This window comes from Macrobrachium rosenbergii, chromosome 55 (genome assembly GCF_040412425.1).
Source record: "Macrobrachium rosenbergii isolate ZJJX-2024 chromosome 55, ASM4041242v1, whole genome shotgun sequence".
NCBI classification, from domain to species: domain Eukaryota; kingdom Metazoa; phylum Arthropoda; class Malacostraca; order Decapoda; family Palaemonidae; genus Macrobrachium; species Macrobrachium rosenbergii.
Genome location: NC_089795.1, coordinates 33,072,768 through 33,090,267, shown reverse-complemented (window position 1 = coordinate 33,090,267; position 17,500 = coordinate 33,072,768). Strand labels below are relative to the sequence as shown.

At 36.6% G+C, this 17,500-nt stretch overlaps 2 protein-coding genes across 3 annotated transcripts in view; one reads left to right on the top strand and one right to left on the bottom strand.

Annotated features, from left to right (window-relative positions):
• Nucleotides 1-17,500, top strand: part of LOC136835943 (diuretic hormone receptor-like) — a 185,612-nt gene that overhangs the window by 122,701 nt on the left and 45,411 nt on the right. The gene's annotated exons all lie outside the window — the stretch shown is intronic.
• Nucleotides 1-17,500, bottom strand: part of LOC136835944 (monocyte to macrophage differentiation factor 2) — a 263,773-nt gene that overhangs the window by 212,725 nt on the left and 33,548 nt on the right. For both annotated transcript variants that reach the window (XM_067099830.1, XM_067099831.1), the window contains exon 2: nucleotides 10,520-10,607. The gene's annotated coding sequence lies outside the window, so the exon portion shown is untranslated. The remainder of the gene's footprint in view (nucleotides 1-10,519; nucleotides 10,608-17,500) is intronic.

Genomic DNA, 17,500 nt, shown 5'->3' with positions numbered 1-17,500 from the left:
ACCGGGACTTAGTGGAAACTAATGAACATTTTTTCCTTCCATTAATTTCTCAAGAATTCACTTTGGTGTAAATCCAAGTCACTTCTTCGTTGTCTGCTATGAGCGTTGCAAAATGACAGTTTCCTGCTGTTCGTGTGAGAAAACGTAAATGATTTTCTATTTGCTTAATTGTATAAGAGAAATAAAACTAAAATTATGTTAGTATCTGGGTGACTATGCCAATGAATTTCACGAAGCTTTTTCTATTTATAACTGCCCTTTTTAGCGTTTCTCTCCAAAACGTGTTATCAAATGTGTTTAGGTTTCCATCAATTTCTAAACTGAGTAAACGGTATTTCATTGATGGTCTTGATTTGCATTAACAGGGTCCTCTCAATCAATTCTTGTGCAAGTAAAAAAAAAACTCGTGTTATACACTTTAACAAAATCTATAAGAAAAACTTAAGATTTTATGCATAATAAAGGAATCTTTCTTAATACAGTATACGACAATTTCACCTGAAACTTGTGAAGATAATCCCACACTTAGATAATCAAAAGTAGGTATTATATTACGTAAATCTATCAGAACATTAATGTCCCGGTTCTTAAATGAAACGAAGTGGATTTATTGGACCAAAATAAAAGACCTCACTCCAAGCGCAAGTGAAACGTCAATAACACACAGAGTAAAGGGTATATATATAAGCCTGAGGTTGACGACGCACCAAAGCCTCACGTCGAAAAAGCATCTCATGCCGCCGCCTCTCTCCCGAGCAAATGTTGATTTTGTTCCTCTGACACCGAAGGGTTCGAGTACTTTGGACGTGAATGCTGGAGTCGTATTGATACACTGCGGTTCGTTGAGCCATCTTTCCGCCTCCTCTGAGGGTAATCTCGAGAGCCAGGAGGGCCATCATCGCCGGTGTCGGAGAGGTTTTCTTTTATCCTCGACAGCTGCGCTATGTATGTGGGGACAGAATGGAGAGAGAGAGAGAGAGAGAGAGAGAGAGAGAGAGAGAGAGAGAGAGAGAGAGAGAGGAAAACGAAAAGCGTGGGAGGGGAAAGGACGAAGAGAGGGGACAGAGGGCAGATAAGAAAACGTCCTGGCGCAGAAAGGATTCAGTTATGATTGATGGTAAGCGTGTTGTAAGACAGGAATATTTCAGAGAGAAAATAAAAATGACAAAAACAGGGTTGGTCACGAACACTACGATGGACACTGCTCTTTAGCCCAACAAAGTTGGGGATGAAGAACCGAAGAAATAAATTAGATGCCGATAATGAAAGTCTTATAACTTTTTCACTGAGGTGTGAGAAGAACAGAAAGGGAACAGCAGAGCTGAAACTATAGCAACAAGGGCTTTCTAGCAGTGCTATAGCAATCAATGGCCCCTGCCCTACCGAGCATACCCACTGATGACATCAGACGATAGAATGGCGATTTCTTATCATGCACAAATACGCCTGATGTTCTACTGTACCTTTGCGCGAAGTGTGACCAAAATCCTTTCAATCGTGTAGAAAGACTTTCAAAGACAAAGTGGCTGTGACAGATACACCGGCGAGCAGACAGACAGGCAGACGATCTTCTTTCAAGCACTGCTGTGCATGAATCACGTTTGACTGAAATCCCTTCGACCGTATAAGGGGATCTACGATGACAAGGTAAGCGTGTCAACCAAGGAGACAGTCAGACAGGTGGACGATCTCCCTTCATTCACTTCTATGCAATATGAACAAACAGACAGAGGGGTAGCTACAGTACCACCGACTTTGTCAGTAAGGGACTCAAAGGACTGCATGCTTAAAAAACTGCATTTATTTAACACAAAAGCAAAGGGAAGAAATTACTTAAAACATCTGGACGATCTAGGAGAAGACGTGGCCTACTATCCATGGTAATGGTAATTTCATTAAAGAAAGAACAAGATTTGCAGATAAAATTGTAATTTCCTTACCACAGAATGACTCACGGAGAAGGGAGTAAAGATCCAACGCAGAGAGAGAGAGAGAGAGAGAGAGAGAGAGAGAGAGAGAGAGAGAGAGAGAGAGAGAAACCGGTATCCTTAAGCGGCAATTCTTAATTTAAAATAAATTCCACTTCAAAATGTGCAAATGCAGTTGATAAACAAACGAAACGCTTCAATCAGCTGTTTGAATATTTACATAAACCTGATTGCTTGAAAACAGTTGGCCCAAATGCTATTAAAACACAGTATGCACTCTCACTCCCAATTATTAGCTCGTTACAGCTGAGGAACTGATTGGGAGTAAATAAACACACTTGAAAAGCTATCACTTCTCTTGGCCAGAACTCCAGTCTTTCACAAGATGCACGTACGAATCTGTTTGATCGGGTTTCAAAGAATAACAACACTCAAAATCGACTGCCAATTCATCATCAGTAACGTTAGGTTTCCTTTGAGCAATTCTGCGTTAAGATTAACTGCTGCAAAATTAATTCGGAAAGAATATTGCGCTTTTGGTAAATTATTTGATTTAAAAAAAAATTCAAGGTTATCTACCAGTAACCATTTTTATAGTTTAATTGCTCAGTATACCTTAGGATTCGTTCGTCTAATTACTTAATAAATACAAATTAATAATTAAGTAAAACTATATATATATATATATATATATATATATATATATATATATATATATATATATATATATATATATATATATATATATATATATATATATATATATATATACATAATCTTCTTTTCTTCAAGAACCAGTCTCTTATAGACATATTCTGAATATATAGGAGGTGAAAAGAAATATGACACGTGGAAAGATCACAAATAAAAAGCTTCACAATGCTTTTAACATCAACGAAAATTTACCAGGTGTTAAATCTTGGGGCGAATTCAAAGGCTTCTCTTAAAACAGAAATGAGTAAAAAATAAACACTAATAAATAAAAGGCTCTATTTGCTTCAAAGAAACATTTTTAGTACAGCCACCGTCAAAAGCTGATTTAGTCCAACAGTTATCGAGAGTCGATTTAGTTTGTCGGCCGTTGAGAATTTTAGACCAACGACCGTCGAGAATTTCTTTTGACCAACGGCTGTCGAGAATTTCTTTTGACCAACGGCTGTCGAGAATTTCTTTTGACCTACAACCAACCACCAAAACTTTCTTTAGACCAACGACCATCAAGAACTGCTTTAGACTACCGACTGTCGAGAACTTCTTTAGACCAATGACTTGAGAAACTCTCCGGACAAGCGACCATCAAGAGTTTCTTTAGACCAGCGACCACTGAGACCACATTTAGTCCAGCAATTATTACTAGCCACTATAGATCGGTGACCAGCAAGAATCTCTTCAGACTAGCGACCGTTGACAGTCGATTTAGTCCAGTTTCCATTCAGAGCCCTTTTAGTTAAGCAACCATCGATAACTTCCTTAGCCCAGCAGTATCCAAGTGATGGTTTAGTCCAGTGACCATCGAAAGCATCTCTTGTCCCCTGAACATCAAGAAAAGTTTTGGAGCGACCATTATTTCCGTTAACATCGAGAATCACGGAGTCCACCGATATTTCCGTACACATCGAGAATAACGGAGTGACCGATATTTCCGTAAACATCGAGAATAACGGAGTCCACCGACCATCGAGAGTCGCTTTAGTCCAGCGACCGTCGAGAATCGCCTTAGAGCAGCAACAGTCGAAAATCACTTTAGTGCAGGAACCATCTAACCTCCCAGACAGCGGAAGGAAAATACGACCGAGGTAATGGTGAATGCTGCGCCCCCAACCCGGTAAGTTGGCGGTGAATCGACGGTGATAAAGATGGTGAGGCTCAAGTTTCTCACCTAGAAATAGTGAGGGAAGCTTAGAGTGAATCAAGAGGATGGGACACGAGGAGACATACTCCGGTAAAGGAGTGCAGAAAGGAAAACAGAAAAGCAAAGTTGAACAGAAAAAAATGTCTGAAGTTGATCTCCATGAGAATGTGAGTACAGGTTACCCATTCGTATTTATAAATTCTTGTAGCTATCGGTAAACGAAAATCATCATGGTATTTTTACCTCTCGTACTGGAACTGGAATATAGAATTTAGGCCGAAGCCCTAGCGCTGGGAGCTATGAGGTCATTCAGCGCTGAAAGAGAAACTGAGAATATAAAAGGCTTTAAAAATTTTCCCGTATTGCATTTTCAGAATTCGGTTACGATATTCCTTGCTACCGTGTTTGCCGTTGCAGATTGCGAATGAATAGTTGACAACAGCTATCGTGCATGTTACACGAAGCAGTCATGCAGTAACCTTCTGAATAAGGCAAATCTCTAGTGTTGAAGTGTTTGCAGCACTGAATAATGAAATTGTGGAGTGTTCCTCCCAGATAAAGTGGACACGTGGCTATCGTTAAAAAAAGCAGGATCAGCAGCTGAAAGCAGCGTCTGAAAACAAATGTTAAGGAGTATGACAAAGAGCCTGCAATGAGGTCTGCATTTGGTTCTTTAGAACTTCTAAGGAATAACAGATATTACGCAATTTTATTTTTTTTTTAATTCTAATGTCAGATCTTGGTAAGGTCTTTCACTCCATTTAATGAATAAAGGATCTTTCGTAAGCATTCTAAGACCTTTTAAGGAATAACAGGTCTTATTTTGTAATTTTATAGATATTTCTAAGCACTTTTAAGGGAGCACAGTTCTTTTTCATAAATATTTCTTAAACGTTTCGGGAATAACAGATCCTATTTCGTAAACACTCTCGGCAAAACAGATTTTATTTCGCAAAAGAAATTATCATGAAAAATAAAAATAAAAAAAAGTTGTGACACGAAATATGATGCTAAAGAATTCTTTGGCCAAGACCCAAAGAAAAGAAAACAAAACAAAAACGAAAAAAGAGAAAAAGAAAAATGGAGGGACCGTAAGAAGGAAGAATGGTAGGGCTTAACCATAAAAGGAAGCAGAAGCCATTCCTCTTGAAGGAAAGAAGGTAATAAGTCCGGAAACACATAAGAAGGAAGAGAATTCCAAACCTTACAGCAGATAGAAAGAAGCAGTCACGGGGTAAATGTGGGAGGAGATGGTCTAAAGAGTGTTACAAAGAATGATATTCCAACTATCAGAACAATAAGTCTACTCCAATCGCTGCAAATGAGGAACTATTAGAACAATAAGTCTACTCCAATCGCTGCAAATGAAGAACTATTTGAACAATAAGTCTGCCCCAATTGCTGCAAATGAAGAACTATTAGAACAATAAGTCTGCTCCAATCGCTGCAAATGAAGAACTATTAGAACAATAAGTCTACTCCAATCGCTGCAAATGAAGAACTATTAGAACAATAAGTCTACTCCAATCGCTGCAAATGAAGAACTATTTGAACAATAAGTCTACCTCAATCGCTGCAAATGAAGAACTATTAGAACAATAAGTCTACTCCAATCGCTGCAAATGAAGAACTATTAGAACAATAAGTCTATTCCAATCGCTGCAAATGAAGAACTATTTGAACAATAAGTCTACCCCAATCACTGCAAATGAAGAACTATTAGAACAAAATATAAGTCTACTCCAATTGCTGCAAATGAGGAACTATTAGAACAATAAGTCTACCCCAATCACTGCAAATGAAGAACTATTTGAACAATAAGTCTACCCCAATCGCTGCAAATGAAGAACTATTAGAACAATAAGTCTACTCAATCGCTGCAAATGAAGAACTATTAGAACAATAAGTCTACTCCAATCGCTGCAAATGAAGAACTATTAGAACAATAAGTCTACTCCAATCGCTGCAAATGAAGAACTATTTGAACAATAAGTCTACCCCAATCGCTGCAAATGAAGAACTATTAGAACAATAAGTCTACTCCAATCGCTGCAAATGAAGAACTATCAGAACAATAAGTCTACTCCAATCGCTGCAAATGAAGAACTATTAGAACAATAAGTCTACTCCAATCGCTGCAAATGAAGAACTATTTGAAAAATAAGTCTACCCCAATCGCTGCAAATGAAGAACTATTAGAACAATAAGTCTACTCCAATCGCTGCAAATGAAGAACTATTAGAACAATAAGTCTGCCCCAATCGCTGCAAATGAAGAACTATTTGAACAATAAGTTTTCTCCAATCGCTGCAAATGAAGAACTATTTGAACAATAAGTCTACTACAATCGCTGCAAATGAAGAACTATTAGAACAATAAGTCTACTCCAATCGCTGCAAATGAAGAACTATTTGAACAATAAGCCTACTCCAATCGCTGCAAATGAAGAACTATTAGAACAATAAGTTTACTCCAATCGCTGCAAATGAAGAACTATTAGAACAATAAGTCTACTCCAATCGCTGCAAATGAAGAACTATTAGAACAATAAGTCTACTCCAATCGCTGCAAATGAAGAACTATTTGAACAATAAGTCTACTCCAATCGCTGCAAATGAAGAACTATTAGAACAATAAGTCTACTACAATCGCTGCAAATGAAGAACCATTAGAACAATAAGTCTACTCCAATCGCTGCAAATGAAGAACCATTAGAACAATAAGTCTACTCCAATCGCTGCAAATGAAGAACTATTTGAACAATAAGTCTACTCCAATCGCTACAAATGAAGAACTATTAGAACAATAAGTCTACTCCAATCCCTGCAAATGAAGAACTATTAGAACAATAAGTCTACTCCAATCGCTGCAAATGAAGAACTATTTGAACAATAAGACTACTCCAATCGCTGCAAATGAAGAACTATTAGAACAATAAGTCTACTCCAATCGCTGCAAATGAAGAACTATTTGAACAATAAGTCTTCTCCAATCGCTGCAAATGAAGAACTATTAGAACAATAAGTCTACTCCAATCCCTGCAAATGAAGAACTATTTGAACAATAAGTCTACTCCAATCGCTGCAAATGAAGAACTATTAGAACAATAAGTCTACTCCAATCGCTGCAAATGAAGAACTATTTGAACAATAAGTCTACCCCAATCGCTGCAAATGAAGAACTATTTGAACAATAAGTCTACTCCAATCGCTGCAAATGAAGAACTATTTGAACAATAAGTCTACCCCAATCGCTGCAAATGAAGAACTATCAGAACAATAAGTCTATTCCAATCGCTGGAAATGAAGAACTATCAGAACAATAAGTCTACTCCAATCGCTGCAAATGAGTTAAAACGATTGTGTATTAATCTTCTGCTCTCAAATTTCTATCTCTTAAAAACAGAAAAAAAAATCAGTATAAATTCCAACAATTAATGTTTCACCGAAAAAATTATTTCAGAATCACTGACGGAATCAGTCAGTGTCAAGGAATCTCAAGGAAGCATGAGTCATGGTTCATTTAATCACATCAAATAATTACATGCATCGGTCGTGATTCCATAACACTTGAGCGACTCTTCTGCTAAATAAGAGACTTCGTTCGCGTACAAAAAGATTTTAATTTTCCAAAAGCAGTTTTCGTCCATGAATGAAAAAACAATATTTTAACGAGATAAAAAGGCTTCATCATTTCAGCTTCTTCATCCATAAGGGTAATCACTTCTGGTCCTGATCACAGCATAAACTGAAAACATACTTATCAAAGGACTGACCTATTAAGCAGCTCATTTCAGAATCAACGCAAAGTCATCCTCTGGGATCAAGTGAAAAGTTTGAGCATTGTGAGAGGCGACGGTAGGAGCTTAGCTCTAGGGATGACTGGGCTAACAGGAGGCAATTTAAGCTTCGTAACTTTAAATATGCGAAAATGGAAATGAGAGTTACATGCCATTACCCAGTCTATTTTGTTTATACGTTCATCGACTGGCTAACAAGGATGATCGTTGCACAAGACAGATATATATATATATATATATATATATATATATATATATATATATATATATATATATATATATATTATATATTATATATATACATATATAAACATATATAAACATATATATATACAGTATATATATATATATATTATACATATATATACATATATATATATATATATATATATATATATATATTATGTTATACATATATAGATAGATAGAGAGGTAGATAGATATAGGTACAGGTCTAGCTTTCTTAAGTTAAGTACTAACTTCGAATGCCGCGTGTGAGGCGGAATTTCCACTGTCATTTCCTTTCGAATTCCTAAACTTTCAGTTCAGAGAATATTCAAAAGTATTAGGAAGCAGCGAAATTTAACGATTTCAAACCCACGTCCCCCTTCACAATGAATTTATTACGACCTCTACTGTAACCCTGATAGCCGTAACACCAGATAACGTACAACCAATCAATCAACCTCCGCTGTAATCCCCAAACGACGATCAGTCAGCTCATCCACTTGGATATCTTCCACCACAACGGGTACCCGGAAACTGCCTCTTTCGATATTTTGACCAAAGTATATTTATTAAAAAATCGGCACAAAATACCACTAAAATAACATCAACTTGCTCGCAAAAAGTGCTGAATTTGAGTTTTCCCAAGAGTTTTCAGTCAAACTTATAAGAACGACTTACGTCATGTCCCAAAGCAAGGCAAAAACAATCTAACGAAACCGTACATATTTTGGAAATTCATCCGGTACAAGACGTAAGCTCCAAGTGATGTCATTCCGCCGACGGACCGAAGTCTCTCTTGATGATAAAAATATGATCAAGCAAAATTTTTAACTCTCATGTCCATAGTTACAGCTGCTTCCACCACTACAAATGCACACACGACGGCAGCTTTCAAGCACGCTGTATGTACACGGGTCGTTAATAAAGGTGAACATTTTTCTTCTTGAGTATATTACCCTCCCTTTTCTGTATCCAAGGGAAGCTGACGAAATCTAGACAAACTATTCGAACTATTCCCCAACTTCCCTTCGCGTCTTAACTTGTGTAATTAACCCTAACGGGAAAGGATATTAACCAAGCGCAGGTAGAAATGGGATTACAACAGCTCATGGCCGTTGCGCCTATGCTCCTATACATAAGTGCGTGTGCGTGCGTATGTATGTGTGTGCGCGTGTTAGTTACAAGAAAACCAGCGAACTTAATTACGTCATCCTGTATGTAATATAAAGCGGTAGGAAGGTACTGCAAGAGGGATATTATAGATCATATCAACTCCTCTGTTGGTGTCATAAAGAAAAGCCAATGATGGTGGGGATGAAGTGAGGGGAGGGAGACAGAAGGGAGAGGAAGGTGGATGGGGGAAGGAGCTGAGGCTGAGAGGAAGGGAAGGAGAAGTTGCAAGGATAAGAGAAAGAAACGCAACCTTAATTAGGAAGGAGAAAGAGGAAAACATCCTTAATTAACTTTGCCTTCCAAGAATAACTTCAGGGAATGAACACGGGATGAAAAGCAGTTGAATATAAAAAATTTAATAAAAAAAAAAAAAGTCCTATTCCACGTAGTTTCCAGGACGACGTTTATATCATACTTCTCATTTCATATTTGCGGGTTTGATTTTTGTTATGCCTTTCATTTGATACGGAGTTCGAAATGGAATTTTTTGTCAGAGTTGTCATATAATGAAGATTTCAGTATCACTTTCGCCATAATATTAATAATGTTAATAGCATCAGCATACTACAGCAAACAAAAATTTTTGACATACAATAAAGAAGATATTCCCTCCACAAGAATGAATAAAATAGACCACTCGTGCTGACAGGTAAATGAAAGCGTTATTTAGTGCAAAGACATCTCGACCGTGCAAATATGGCAAATGCTTTCTGGGATTCAGGAATTCCTGCCACCCTCCCTAACCTGGCCTAGCATTTCCTGATGCCAAGAATTTGTGGCGTGGTGTATGTGTGTGTTCTCGATTTAATTTGCCTTATTCAGCTCAAACTCTCTCTTTACGTAACGCGAGAATCATTAAGTCAAATGCACCAATGATTACTGCAGCTAGCAGAGGAAACGTGAACTAGTATATTATTTTGTATTTTACCAGCACGATTCATACATGTCACTACAATAGGCTGTACATAAAATACAAGACTGCATTAACAAGTTCCATTCCTACTGCGACCCAGGTTGTGAATAAATAAATAGTATACATATAAAAACACATAATTTATTAAGTATAAACATAATGCGCTGTATCGCTCTTACACCTTTCAGTTAAGAGCATTTGCACATACGTAAGCCAAGATTTATTCTTTTGCCAAAAGATTTATACGGGGTTTATGAACAGGAATCCTACAGTGCATTAGCCACCCTACGTCTGTGAACAACCAAACGTAACGAATAGTTTATTTACATCTAAAAGGAATGCCAACATCCTGGTTTCCCTAGCCTCAACTATACAGATACCATGTCAGTTTAAAGTCCTGATCGCCTGTTTTGGCATAAATGTGTAACATATGTCATGTAATGGGTTCAACGTGCCCAAAAATGTGAAAGAAGACATTCAAAACATTCAAGCATATGAAAAAAAGAAAGGGAGAAAGTAAAAAAAAAAAACGGATCAGACCCTCCTGTTTCATAATCAGTTTCACCCAGGTGTGTCACAACTATTGGCAGAGGCGTGACCTGGCTGCCAATTCACCCCTTCCTTACCTGCGAAGGCCGAAGGGGGGCGGGTTAAAGGGTTCTCTTGAAGCCGTCCAAAAATAAGTACCCGAACTTCAGCCTCGTCGCGACATATCTGCAAATAGATCAAATGTCGGAAGTGAAACAGGAAAGAATGTAGACTGCGTAAACATAACGCGTTTTGAAAGCTAAATCGTGTGAAGACAGATTATATCAACAAACCTGAAACGCGTGAATACAGGCTACATAAGCATATGAAAGTTGAATTATAAAAACATGAAAACAGACTACATACGCAGGAATCCACTGAAAAGCAAAGCATATGTAAAAATAAAAACTTTCAAACACCAAAGTATCTGACAGGTGAAAGTAAGACGTTTGGAGATAGATTAAATAAATATGTGAAATGAAAACAAAAAGCATGAAATAAGTCGCATAAGTATATAGGTAAAATAAAAAATAGGAAAATAGCAAACATCCACTAACAGGATTTGATAAATAGGTAATAGTTAACAATTTCCATCTGATTTTCTCTTTTACACGAATAAAAACTTTGGGGAAACATTAGTCTTAACTGTAGAGTATCACATTAAATAATGTAAAGCACTAACTACCAAACAAGTTACATATAACTACAGAGACAATATTCATGGAAATCATCTCGCAGTGTTAAAAAATATATACTACTTTCCAATAGAACTTCAGTCCTAACCAGGCGGGAACATTCCATCCACTTGTTTGTGTTGCACACATGCCTGGAAATGTGAAATGAGAAATATGATATAAACGTCATCCTGGAAACTGCACGGAATGAGACTACTTTTTTTATTCATCGCCTTTAGTTTTCTGTAAAAGAAAACTATCGTGCCGGCTTTGTCTGCCCGTCCGCATTTTTTCTGTCCGCCCTCAGATCTTAAAAGCTACTGAGGCTAGAGGGCTGCAAATTGGTATGTTGATCATCCACCCTCCAATCATCAAACATACCAAATTGCAACCCTCTAGCCTCAGTGGTTTTATTTTATTTAAGGTTTAAGTTAGCTATAATCGTGCTTCTGGCAACGATATAGGATAGGCCACCACCGGGCAGTGGTGAAAGTTTCATGAGCAGCGGCTCATACAGCATTATACCAAGACCGCCGAAAGATAGATCTGTTTTCGGTGGCCTTGATTATACGATGTACAGCAAACTCGATTGCGCCGAAGAAACTTTGGCGCATTTTTTACTTGTTTCATTTTGTGGTCATTCGGTGAAATTATTCTTGAAAGAAAATTTAATAAAGGATTTTCTTCTCTCTCCTTCCTAAATAAAGATGTCTTGCTTTCTCTTACCCTTGCAACTTCTCTTCCCTTCCTCTCAGCCTCATCATCTTCACTCATTCATCTTCCCCTTCCATCTGTCTCACCCCCAACTTCATACCCACCACCATTGACTTTGGATTATTATGTAATAACTGGCAATGAAATATATTAAAATAAAACAGCATCAGCAAATAATAATAATAATAATAATAATAATAATGTTAACAAAATAATAATAATAATAATAATAATAATAATAATAATAATAATAATAATAATAATAATAATAATAATAATAATAATAATAATAATAAGACACCTTCTCACATTTCTGGTAATCAGTTAACTGTCCAATATCACAGAATATCCCTGTTGTCTGACGATATAAATACTATTTGAAATCTTCAAGCAAATCCCGTAGATTTACTCCTTGGTTATCAGAGACGCCTCACATTCAGCAATATAGCGTTTTTTTTTTTCCCCCTATCAATTTCCGATATTACTTCCGGCCCTGCGCCGATGCGAACGTCACTGAATGGCACAAACATGTCCTTGCCCTCACCATTTCTCCAAAATCGCAAGAAATCGGACCCTGAATTTCCTACATGCTGCAGTGTTTAAGCTATTGAAATCGTAAAACAGTGAGCAGAACCCGGGTTGAGTTTGCAGGGAGGATGCAACGTTAATACTTCCCTCCACAAAACAAAAATAAATAAATAAAAGCCGTAAACTTCTGCGAATCTCAGCTCGACGTTATGTGTTGAGATGACAGCTTACAAATCCTGCTTTTATGGCTAGTGACTTTACGTCCAAAATCTGTCGTCTTTTTCACCCAAAAGATGGAAAACTCGGACCAATTTTGAAATTCCGTGGTTTAGGAGTCACTGACCGTTGATGCTACGGATATTGTTTACTATACAACACAACAAGATGTGCCATATTACGTAAATCTTAAATTAATGACTCAATAATTGTATGGTAAGCAAACCTGAAACAAAGCACATTTACTAGAAAAGATATTCAATTTCCTGCCTAATATTTTCGTATTATTCCCATACAAAAACGAGTGTTGCAAATACAGGAAAGGCATATATATGTCTGTATAACATATACTGCTTCTAGAAGTACATTCAGTTCGTGGGTATGTCAACATGGCTTATTAGATCACTTCTGTGTGGTCGCCAAGTTTTCTATTCGTCTGTTTTTCCGACAGCATACAGAATGAATGCCATCACTTTATGTATGTATGTATGTATGTATGTATGTATGTATGTATGTATGTATGTATGTATGTATGTATGTATGTATGTATGTATGTGTCTGTCCGGTATCTACTATTTTACGAAAACACTTTCGCTTTACCTTCAAGGCTGAAACTTGGGAGAAAAAACGGAAAAATATTGCTATAAAAAATTGGAGAAGTGTCTCAAAATAGCAGGCGTCACAAGTACTGTCGTATTCAGTGAAAATTAGCTACTTCATTAAAAGGGCCTTCTCTCGCTTCAGTACCTGGAAGACGTGTACTGGTATAGAATGGAGCGCGCGAGGCGGTTGTTGCCAATTAGCAGATACCCCATATACAGATACAGATACAGGAAACGATGGAAAAAAAAACAGAAGGTCCTGCACCCGTCAAAGCAACAGAAAAACGATAACAACTTACCACGAAATTGACAAATGCACGGCCTACAAACAGGAAGCAGACAGGAAGCAGACACCTTTTGGAGATTAATCGCCACAGGGGCGACACCACGGAAGGGACATTTGTGATAGGGGATCAAAGGAATCACGGCCCAGCGAGGTTTACAAATTCAAGTGCTCGGAGGATCCCTGTGAGCTTCTCAAAATAAAACACACGGTGACGATCCTGAGGATGCGACTTCAAGCTAATGGCTCCAACTGGGCATAAGCCATCATGTTGTGGATGTGCTAAAAAAATGTATATACAAATATGTATGTAAAAAAAGCTGTGCGCATGGCATAACAAATAACACAACATAGTAATAATGTGAAGTTCATGTTTTCCTTCAACGTTGTAGCCTTGAAGATAAAAACAGATATAGAAGACTAAAGAACTGCTGTCTTAAAACGGTAGGCGCCCCATGTGCATTGCATTTAGAAAACTTGCCTAAAGAAAAAGGCTGTGCCGAAGAAGCATTCACCCAAACGTTACTGACATAAACACACCTTATATTATATGAGGTATATATGTGTGTGTGTTTATATATATATATATATATATATATATATATATATATATATATATATATATATTTATATATATATATATATATATATATATATATATATATATATGTTCTGTTTTTTCCATATATATGGCAGCGTTTTCCAGTATGAAGGATGGGATGTTGTTAGCCCATAAGGTGGTTTTACACCTTACGACCACTCTCAGTCAACTAACTAACACAAGTCTTCACAAAACACAGGAGGTGATTTTAGGAAACGGATACACACCTAACTACGACTTCCGGCGCTGACTGAAACCCTGCACGTCAGCAAAACACTTAACAGATATTTTAGGAATTTTGAGTACGCAAGGCCACCGCTTGAGCTGAGAGAGAGAGAGAGAGAATACACTGAGAGAGGAGAGAGAGAGATGAGAGACAAGTATTAGGCATCAGTGGCTTTTGGATTATTCATGGAAAAGCGGCCGTCTTTCTAAATGCAACATAGTTGCGATGTTGTCCGCCGCTCAGGTATTAAAGTTGCATTGAATCCGAAGATGGGGAAGCAAAGAGTGCAGCGGAAAGCCCCGGATGTGACAGAGAAATGGGGAGTGAGTTTTCATAAAGTTTGGTCAAGGAGAGAGAGAGAGAGAGAGAGAGAGTTTTGGTCAAGGAGGCAGAGAGAAAGATTTTATTACACAGCAAAATTTTAGCAATAAGTTTACATAAACCATGACAAACAAAAAACTTATACGGAGAAATTTCAGACGCACATGCATTATGTATATGTATATATATATATATATATATATATATATATATATATATATATATATATATATATATATATATATATATATATATATATATATATGTATATATATATATATATATATATATATATACAATATATATCAATATAGCCCGCAGGCGAAAAGAGAATAAAACACTCTAATTGCAAATAATTTGGGTTTTCCACCAGGCCTCTTCGAGAACTTTATTACAACTTAACAGAATAAGTACACTACATACATAAAAAAACCATAAATATTTTTTCTCACCGGAAGAGAAATTAAAGAACAGTTGTAAAGTCAAAATCAGGTTGTTTAGATCATAAACAAATGGTCAAGGATTAGAACAATTCAAAAGTTAAAAAGAGAACTATTCAACGATTTGGTGATAGGTCATTTTAAAAACCTCTGAATTTGTACTGTTGAAACAACATTGAAGAAATAAAGGGTCTAATTTATATGCCGTGACTAATATATATATATATATATATATATATATATATATATATATATATATATATACATATATGTATATGTATATATATATATACTATACTATATACATATATATATGTGTATATATAAACGGACACAGATATTATGATCTGTGATAAGCTTTTCAATACGGTTAATTCCTGTTAAATTATGAAGAGTAAATTAGTAATAATGTATTTGCCATCATCATCATCATCACCAAAAGAGAACGATTAACTGAATGACTGAATAGTGTTAACTGGTGAAGCAATAAATATGGTCATCACCATGAAAAAAATAAATAGGTGATGGAAATTAGCGTTCTAACTATTGTGGACACTGAAGAAAACGGACTGACAAATTTAAGTAACTAATTTGAGCATAAAAAGGAAACAATTAAAAAATGCACCTAAGTTTCTTCGGCGCAATCGAGTTTTCTATACAGCATATAATGCTGCATGAGCCGCGGCCCATGAAACTTTAACCACGGCCCGGTGGTGGCCTGTCCTATTGCGTTGCCAGACGCACGATCATGGCTAGCTTTAACCTTAAATAAAATAAAAACTACTGAGGCTAGAGGGCTGCAATTGGTATGTTTGATGACTGGAAGGTGGATGATCAAATAGTTTGCAAAGCCCTCTAGCCTCAAGTAGTTTTTAAGATCTGAGGGCGGACAGAAAAAGTACGGACGGACAGACAAAGCCATTCTCCAATTAAAATTCACTCAATCCAGACATCCTTTATAAATATCTGCATATCCCACATACCTACGTACATACATATAACTATGTTCATTACTTCAGAAAGCGCAAATTCAGTGTTTACAAAGTTATTACTTCCAAAGAGAACCTCAATAATACAGAAGGTTCGAAATAAGAATAAATTTGGTCCCTTGAAGATGGAGACAGATTCGCCTCCGAAGCTTGGAAATAAAGAATCTCCTTTTTTTTAACCTTTTGTATCAATGAGGTCCTCTACGGAAGTAAAGTATGTACATGCAGATAAATCTACATATATTGATGAAAATTAAGAACAAACTCACTATTTATAAACTATATATGTTTACGAATACTGTATAGTTTCTTCCACGAAACCAAATTTCTACTTGTACAGAAAAGTTTGTCAGAAAGAAAACGGGTTTTCGTTATATCAACAAACGCCCAGCGTTTGATTGACACCCCCGACGACCCTGACCGCAGAATCAGCGCAAGGCCAGACTGCATAAACAAAAATAAAACATCGTATTACATCACTTCCTGATGTAATCCAGACAAATCAAGTTTCGGGCACCAATTAAAAAAGTTGTTTATATCGAACGGACGTCAAAGAGGAAACCAGAGAACAAACAAACAAAAAATTCAAATAAATAACCACTTGAATGTGACCAAGCTGTAGGCCGATCTCTCTCTCTCTCTCAAGGTCTTACTTATGAAAATATAAATGGTGGTAAAAAATGAAAGGTAATATGACAAAAACTTGAGTGATGTTACCATGGCATTTCTCTCTCTCTCTCTCTCTCTCTCTCATTCTCTCTCTCTCAAGACCTTAGTAATAAAAATATAAATGGTGATAAAAATGAAAGGTAATACAGTATGACAAAACCAGGTGATGTGACCATATTATTCTCTCTCTCTCTCTCTCTCTCTCTCTCTCTCTCTCTCTCTCTCTCTCTCTCTCTCTCTCAAGATCTTACTTATAAAAATATAAATGGTGATAAAAAATGAAAGGTAATATGACAAAAAACTGAGTGATGTGACCATGGTATTCTCTCTCTCTCTATTACACGGACCTGTAAAAACTATAACAACGTTTTATTTTGTCAAGCTGTTGACACAAGGAGAAGGAAAGAGATGTCTGCCTTAGAAAAGCAAGGGATGCTGTTATCTTTTGGCACACTGATCGACGTCCTCTTAATGTCTGCAATTACAAACATAGAAAGAAAGATAAAGAAAGTCCTGTTCCTACGACTTGTTAGCTTTTCTATTAACGAAAGGAATAAAATAAATACAAGATTTTCTTTAGTGAAGATTAGCTAAAATTAGTAAAAGCTGTACGGGAAAACAGGTTCAATGGATTCAAAAATAGGAGTGGAGCAGTTTTCCATTAATGAGAGTATTTAAACTTTCTAAAGCTTGTAGTTATAAAAGATAGAAATGGTGATAAGAAATTGAAAAGTAATATGACTAATCTTTAGTGTTGTGACCATGTTATTCTTTTCATTTCTAAAGATGATTACCCAATGTGAGGAGCTATATAAA